This window comes from Hordeum vulgare, chromosome 5H (assembly GCF_904849725.1).
Source record: "Hordeum vulgare subsp. vulgare chromosome 5H, MorexV3_pseudomolecules_assembly, whole genome shotgun sequence".
NCBI lineage: Eukaryota > Viridiplantae > Streptophyta > Magnoliopsida > Poales > Poaceae > Hordeum > Hordeum vulgare.
Window position 1 is genome coordinate 2,526,096 of NC_058522.1, and position 7,644 is coordinate 2,533,739.

A 7,644-nucleotide genomic window follows, 5' to 3' on the forward strand; every position below is an offset into this window, starting at 1 on the left:
TACCTCCAGTAGCATCAGCAAAACAATTATCGGTCACCCAAATATTGTTCATGTGTTATCAAACTCATTCGATGCCAATCCAGGATTCTTTGGATCTAATGGTGCTATACCAGGAGGTTTACCTGCAAATGGGGGCCCGGAAGTTCATAATGATGGGACTGCACTGCGGAAAGGAGATTCCGCTTTTTTATTCTAGGAGGCGATTTTGGTGCTGCAAGTTTGTGAAGCTCTGATGTTATCACCATCCCAGTTTCCCTTCTTCAGATATGCAGAATTGTTCCTTGTTTCTTGGACGCTTGAGCAGGGGAAATGGTTTTCCTGGAGATACATCTCTACTGAATCAGGTGTTGAAAAATGTTCTCTTGTGTGTGTTTCAGTGCGAACTCGGATCAGTTGCTGCTCCAAACCCAACAGTTCGGAGGAAGAACCCGCAAGAAGCGAGTCTCCCAGCGATGCCAAGGTTGGCCGTGCATTTACTACTCTTCTTTTCTTATAGTTGTCTCTGTTTCAGCCATACAAATTCATCTAGCCATAAGGTGGAGAATGCAAAGAGTGGGGACACTGTCGTTCATATTTGGCGTGGTAATACCATAATAAACAGTCAGAAACCTTACGGTCTTGCAACATCTTCAGAATCAATATTCTGCTCCAGTCGGGCTCTATGTATACCCTGTTTTTTTAGTGGAATATATGTAGTATATCCTGTTGATCATGGATTATCTAAAAAAAGGCTTTCAAATTAGAAAGTTCTTCAAATTGTACAAGTAAATAATCCTTGAGAGATGTTTATGGCGAATGTGAACTGTCAGTCTGCACAAGACACAAGTGATGTATACATGATCCCCAAATGGTGAACAGTACCATTCTGCAAAATAAAATGCCTCAAGAACCAAAAGGGGCATGAACAATTTGTGGGCTTTTTTTGTTACTGCTTTATAGCAAACTTTTCCAGGCTCGTTTTGCTTTCAAGTCTGATGCGCGTTTTCTTTCTCATACAGGATGAAGAAAATATTAGCTCCAGACGACGATGTCTAGCTTGCCTGTGTGCTGTAACATTAATCAGTGCATCGGGCCCAACCTTTTGTGCGCCAAAAGGATTTGCTGCGGACATGATGAACAAGCCTGGCATACAAAAAGATGTATGCAGGAATTGTGGTGGCGGCGGCGCTATAATATGTAAGAGCTTTGCACACCTTGGTCTCTTTCTAGGTTATTATGTCTTCCTGGGTTCCATGCCTTAACTCTTGGTGAGTCTTTTTTTGGGTAACTCTTGGTGAGTCTGATGGGTAGACTTCCAGCTTCAACAGTGTGTTATCAGGAATTGTTCTTGTGAAGTACAATTTCGTAGATTGTAATTTCGTAGAACAATTTATGGAGATATAGAAGTATGTCGTTCTGAAATACATTCAGTAAAAACAAACATGCTGAGCTGGTAGCCACCTTTTATATCTCCATGAATTCAGAGAAATCAAAATCATCTGGCCACACACATGTCAGGTCTTACTCGACAATTTCCATTTTATCACTTATAATAACCTCACTGACTCTTTACCTGTCACTGTGTATGACAAAAAAACAAGAGTGGCGATTTCATTTTATTTTCTGACTTAGTGGCCAATTAGGCATACAAATGTTTTACTTTAGCGGTACTTGTGTCACCAAGCTTGGAGAGTGTATTCCCTCGAATGATATTTCAACCATTTGGATCTAGGTGACATGTGTGGTGGCACAGGAAAATGGAAGGCTCTCAACCGAAAGGAGCAAAAGATATTTACGAATTTACAGAATGCCCAAATTGCTACGGTATGCTCTACTCTTGCTTTAGTGATTTGGTGCTCTGCATTTTTGGAATCCGGTCATTCTGGTAAATGAATAAAGTGTAGTTCTCCGCATCTGAGATGTTTTTAGATTCATTTATATATTGGGTACATCAATTGTTTGTACTTTTCTTCACGTAATAGCCAAAAGCACCCAGCGCTGCATTTCAGTCAAGTCGGCCCTTTTCTATTTAAACAACAGATGGACATAAAAACTTTTCTGAAATAGTACGTTTTCTTTGTCTGTTTACATGTCGGTTATAAACCGTATGGTGCCGATCGATCATATGCTTTTCTGATCTGTGTTTGTCTGTCGATGTAGGCCGCGGGAAGCTGGTCTACCCGATTTGTCTCGGAACCGGCGTGGCCAACAACAAAGGACTCCTGCGGCGACCGGGCGCCAAAGAGCTGCTGGACAAGATGTACAATGGCAAGCTATTGCCCAGCTCGTAGATACATAGCGTCTTCGGTACTGCATAGCCAGAAGTATAGGGCCAGCTCTTGAAAGCAGAAGATTTTCGCGACGGTGTAATAATACTGTAATTTGAGATGCGTATTAGATCTACGGAGTAAGTTTTTTCTGCGGCAGAAACCTAGGCCCAACATCTTATTTTGTCAGTTGGAGGTAGTACATGATATGTCAAAATGTCAAAATGGCGGCGGCGGCGGCGGCTGCTCCAGTATCCATTAACGACGTCTCCGGCAGCAGCAGCGACGTCTCCATCAGTTCAGGGGCTCAACGCCTCCAAGGCTCCAACTCCAGCAAGTCGGAGGCTCCGGCACGGGCAAGTCTCCATCCCATCTCCAGCAGTATAAATTTCGGATATATGTGTTGGAGGAAACTTTGAGCGCTATGTACACCTGAATGTTTGTCAGATTTTCTCTCCTGAATGAATATTTGCATCACCTGTTCAAACTTTGTTCTTGAGGGCAGGAGGTTGCAACACCTTTAGGTTTTGCAGATTCCTCTCATCAATTCAGTTTTCTATGATAGGAGCATCACTTAAGTTAATTGGCTTGTGGAATCACCGAATGAATATAGAAAATGGCACATGCACATGGACACTTTGTAGCTATCTTTAAAACTTATGTTGAGGACTGATCTGATCTGAAGGCATGTTCAGTTCAAAACATTAATAGAGAAGTAGCAACCCGGTAGCCAGCTTTGAACAGTTGTCTTTGATCATGTTTTGTTTCTGAATTGGTTTGCTATAAAAGGCCAATATTCGCTTATTCTGCCTGTCGATGTATGTTTTCATTTTTCTTTCTCCTTTTAGCTTGTGCCCCTGTGCAGTTTGATTTATGTTGGGTTTGCCAGGTTTGTGGCATCCCTTAAACCCAGAATCACCATATGTTACTTTTGTATGTGGCCCTATGGACTGTTGTATTAATAAGGTTCATCTCATGTGCTTAGAGCAGCTGCTTTAGCTCTAAGCTGTCGTGCTCTTTGGTCTAACCTTGTAATATTCCTACTCAATTGTCATGACATGCATCTAGCGCAATCAAGAAAGATTAAATCAATATATGTATTTCTTATACATGTAGGCATGCTCTCTCTGCCTGCAGGGATGCTGTCATGCCACGCTGATGGATGTTTTGATGGACACGATCATTTTTTACTATACATTGCCATGGTCGTCTTTCTTACTATAGATTGAAAGCCAACCACGACCCGGCGACCCATGGTGTGTAGATGATACACCGGCAAGGCGTTCCAAGGGATGAGGAGGAACTCACGATTTTAAGGGACGAGGAGGAGCTTGTGATTTCCGGTCTTCCCGATCTGCTGACGCATGTGGCAGACTAGGAGTCCTTGTGTTTTCTCGCACATGAAGCATGTTGTGTTCTTTTTTTTGCCCGATGCAACGCACGGGCATTTGTACTAGTACCTACCTATGGATTGAATAAGATCCTTCAAGTAAGTTGTCATCGGTGCAAGCAATAAAAATTGCTCTCTAATATGTACGATCTATTAGTGTGTGGAACATAAGCTTTGTACAAACCTGTGATGAGGAAGACATAAAAGCGATAGACTGCATAATAAAGTTCTTTATCACAGGAGGCAATATAAAGTGACGTTCCTTCGCACTAAGAGGACACGCATTCAAACCTCAAAAGCGGATGACGACCTCTGCTTCCCTCTGCGAAGGGCCTATCTTGTACCTTTACTTTTTACCCTTGTAAGAGTCATGGTGATCTTCACCAATTCCCTTTTTGCCTTTGTCTTGGCTACCGTCACATGTTTGGGAAAGATCTATATTCATATATCAACTTGGAGTTGAGTACTTATGCTTTATTGTTGTTGACTTTACCCTTGAGGTAAACCGTTGGGAGGCAAAACTATAAGCCCCTATCTTCCTCTGTGTCCAGCTGAAACTTTGACACCATGAGTACGACGTGAGTTGTAATAATTGTGGAAAACAAAAGAGATGATTGAGTATGTGGGTTTGCCTTACAAGCTCTTATTTGACTCTTTCTCAGGTTGTGATAAATTGCAATTGCTTCAATGACTATGGACTATTGTTGGTTACTTCTCGGTAAGGTTTTTTGCTTCATGCTTTGCTTTGTGAAGGAATTGTTACTTTCCCCTAAGAATATTTATGATGTATTGATGTCCTATGAGTGATCATGATGCCCTCATGTCCGTATTATGTTTTATCGACATCTTCGTCCCCAAACATGTGGACATGTTTATGGAACTTGGTTTTCGCTTGAGGACAAGCGAGGTCTAAGCTTGGGGGAGTTGATACGTCCATTTTGCATCATGCTTTCATGTTGATATTTATTGCTTTTTTGGGCTATTATATTACTTGTGGTACCATATTTATGTCTTTTCTCTCTTATTTTGCAAGGTTTATTTGAAGAGGGAGAATTGAGGCAACTGGAATTCTGGACTGGAAAAGGAACAAATCCTAGTTCACTATTCTCCACATCTCCAAATGTCGTGAAAAGTTACGTGGATTTTTTTTGGATTAAATAAAAAATACTGGGCGAAAGAACTACCGGAGGGGGGCTGCCAGGGCACCACAAGCCCTGACACCGCCACCCCCAGGTGGCGGAGTGGGGGCTTGTGGGCTCCCTGACGGCCCACTAGCCCCCCTCTTTTTCTATATGAAGCGTCCTGGTCCAGAAAAAAAATCATAAGGGAGCTTATTCGTGGTTTCGCCGCCGCCACGAGGCGGAACTTGAGCAGATCCAATCTAGAGCTTCGGCAGGACGATCCTGCCGGGGAAACTTCCCTCTCGGAGGGGGAAATCGTCGCCATCGTCATCACCAACACTCCTCTCGTCGGAGGGGAGGCATCTTAATCAACATCTTCATCAGCACCATCTCCTCTCCAATCCCTAGTTCATTTCTTGTAACCAATCTTCGTCTCGCAACTCCGATTGGTACTTGTAAGGTTGCTAGTAGTGTTGATTACTCTTTGTAGTTGATGCTAGTTGGATTACTTGGTGGAAGAGTTTATGTTCAGATCCTTGATGCTATTCATTACACCTCTGATCATGATTATGATTATGTTTTGTGAGTAGTTACTTTTGTTCCTGAGGACATGGGATAAGTCATGCTGATAATAGTCATGTGAATTTGATATTCGTTCGGTATTTTGATATGTTGTATGTTGTTTTTCCTCTAGTGGTGTTATGTGAACGTCGACTACATAACACTTCACCATATTTGGTCCTAGAGGAAGGCATTGGGAAGTAGTAAGTAGATGATGGGTTGCTGGAATGACAGAAGCTTAAACCCTAGTCTATGCGTTGCTTCGTGAGGGGCTGATTTGGATCCACTAGTTTAATGCTATGGTTAGACTTTGTCTTAATTCTTCTTTTGTAGTTGTAGATGCTTGCGAGAGAGGTTAATCATAAGTGGGATGCTTGTCCAAGTAAGGGCAGTACCCAAGCGCCGGTCCACCCACATATCAAACTATCAAAGTAACGAACACGAATCATATGAACATGATGAAACTAGCATGACAGAAATTCCCATGTGTCCTTGGGAGCGTTTTTCCTCCTATAAGACTTTGTTCAGGCTTGTCCCTTGATACAAAAGGGATTGGGCCACTTGCTGCACCGTTGCTACTACTTGTTACTTGTTACTCTTTGCTTGCTACGTTTCACCTCGCTACACAATCACTTGTTACAGCTACTTTCAGTGCTTGCAGTTCTTACCTTGCTGAAATACGTTTATCAGAGCCTTCGGCTCCTCGTTGGGTTCGACACTCTTACTTATCGAAAGGACTACGATTGATCCCCTATACTTGTGGGTCATCAGTCTCCCACACCTTGATCCAACAAGGAGGAGGGAGAGGTTGGGGAAGAGCTCCGGCAGCACGACGGCGTGGTGGTGATGGAGTGACGAGGTCTCCCGGAAGGGCTTCGCCAAGCACAATGGGAGACGAGGAAGAAGAGAAGCAGGGCTGCGCCGAGAGAGAGATGAAATTCGTGTCTCCAATGGCCAAAAACCCCACTATATAGGGGAAAGGGGAGGTTGGCGCCCCCCTTAGGGTTCCCACCCCTAAGGGGTGCGGCGTCCCTAGATGGGGGGGGGGAGGAGGTGGCGGCCAGGAGGGGAGGAGGGGGTGGCGCACCCCCTGGTGGGCCTAAGTCCCACCTGACTTAGGGTCCCCCTTCCCTCTCTTGGTGCCTTGGGCTGGGTGTGGGGAGCGCACCAGCCCACCCAGGGGCTGGTTCCCTCTCACACTTGGCCCATGTAGCCTCCTGGGGCTGGTGGCCCCTCCCGGTGGGTCTCCGGAACCCTTCCAGTGGTCCCGACACGTTGCCGGTTGTGCCCGAAACATTTCCGGCGTCCAAACCCATCCATCCTATATATCAATCTTTACCTCCGGACCATTCCGGAGCTCCTCGTGACGTCCGGGATCTCATACGGGACTCCAAACATCCTTCGGTAACCTCATATAAATATTCCCTATAACCCTAGCGTCATCGAACCATAAGTGTGTAGACCTTACGGGTTCGGGAGGCATGCGGACATGACCGAGACACCTCTCCGATCAATAACCATGAGCGGGATCTGGATACCCATGGTGGCTCCCACATGTTCCACGATGATCTCATCGGATGAACCACGATGTCAAGGATTCAATCAATCCCGTATACAATTCCCTTTGTTTGTTGGTACAGAACTTGCCCGAGATTCGATCGTCGGTATACCTATACCTTGTTCAATCTCGTTACCGGTAAGTCTCTTTACTCGTTTCGTAGCACGTCATCCCATGACTAACTCCTTAGTCACATTGAGCTCATGATGATGTTCTACCGAGTGGGCCCACAGATACCTCTCCGTCACACGGAGTGACAAATCCCGATCTTGATTCGTGCCAACCCAACAGACGCTTTCGGAGATACCCGTAGTGCACCTTTATAGTCACCAAGTTATGTTGTGATGTTTGATACACCCAAAGCACTCCTACGGTATCCAGGAGTTGCACAATATCACAGTCAAAGGAAAAGACACTTGACATTAGAAAAGCTTTAGCATACGAACAACACGATCTAGTGCTATGCTTAGGATTGAGTCTTGTCCATCACATCATTCTCCTAATGATGTGATCCCGTTATCAATGACATCCAATGTCCATGATCAAGAAACCATGATCATCTATTGATCAACGAGCTAGCCAACTAGAGGCTTGCTAGGGACACATTGTGATCTATTTATTCACACATGTATTACTGTTTCCTGTTAATACAATTATAGCATGAACAATAGACGATTATCATGAACAAGGAAATATGATAATAACCATTTTATTATTGCCTCTAGGGCATATTTCGAATAGTCACCCACTTGCACTAGAGTCAATAAT

General features: G+C 44.2%; 1 pseudogene; it reads left to right on the forward strand.

Annotated features, from left to right (window-relative positions):
* Positions 1-213: 213 nt before the first annotated feature.
* Positions 214-2,382, forward strand: LOC123397484 (annotated as a pseudogene).
* Positions 2,383-7,644: the final 5,262 nt, after the last annotated feature.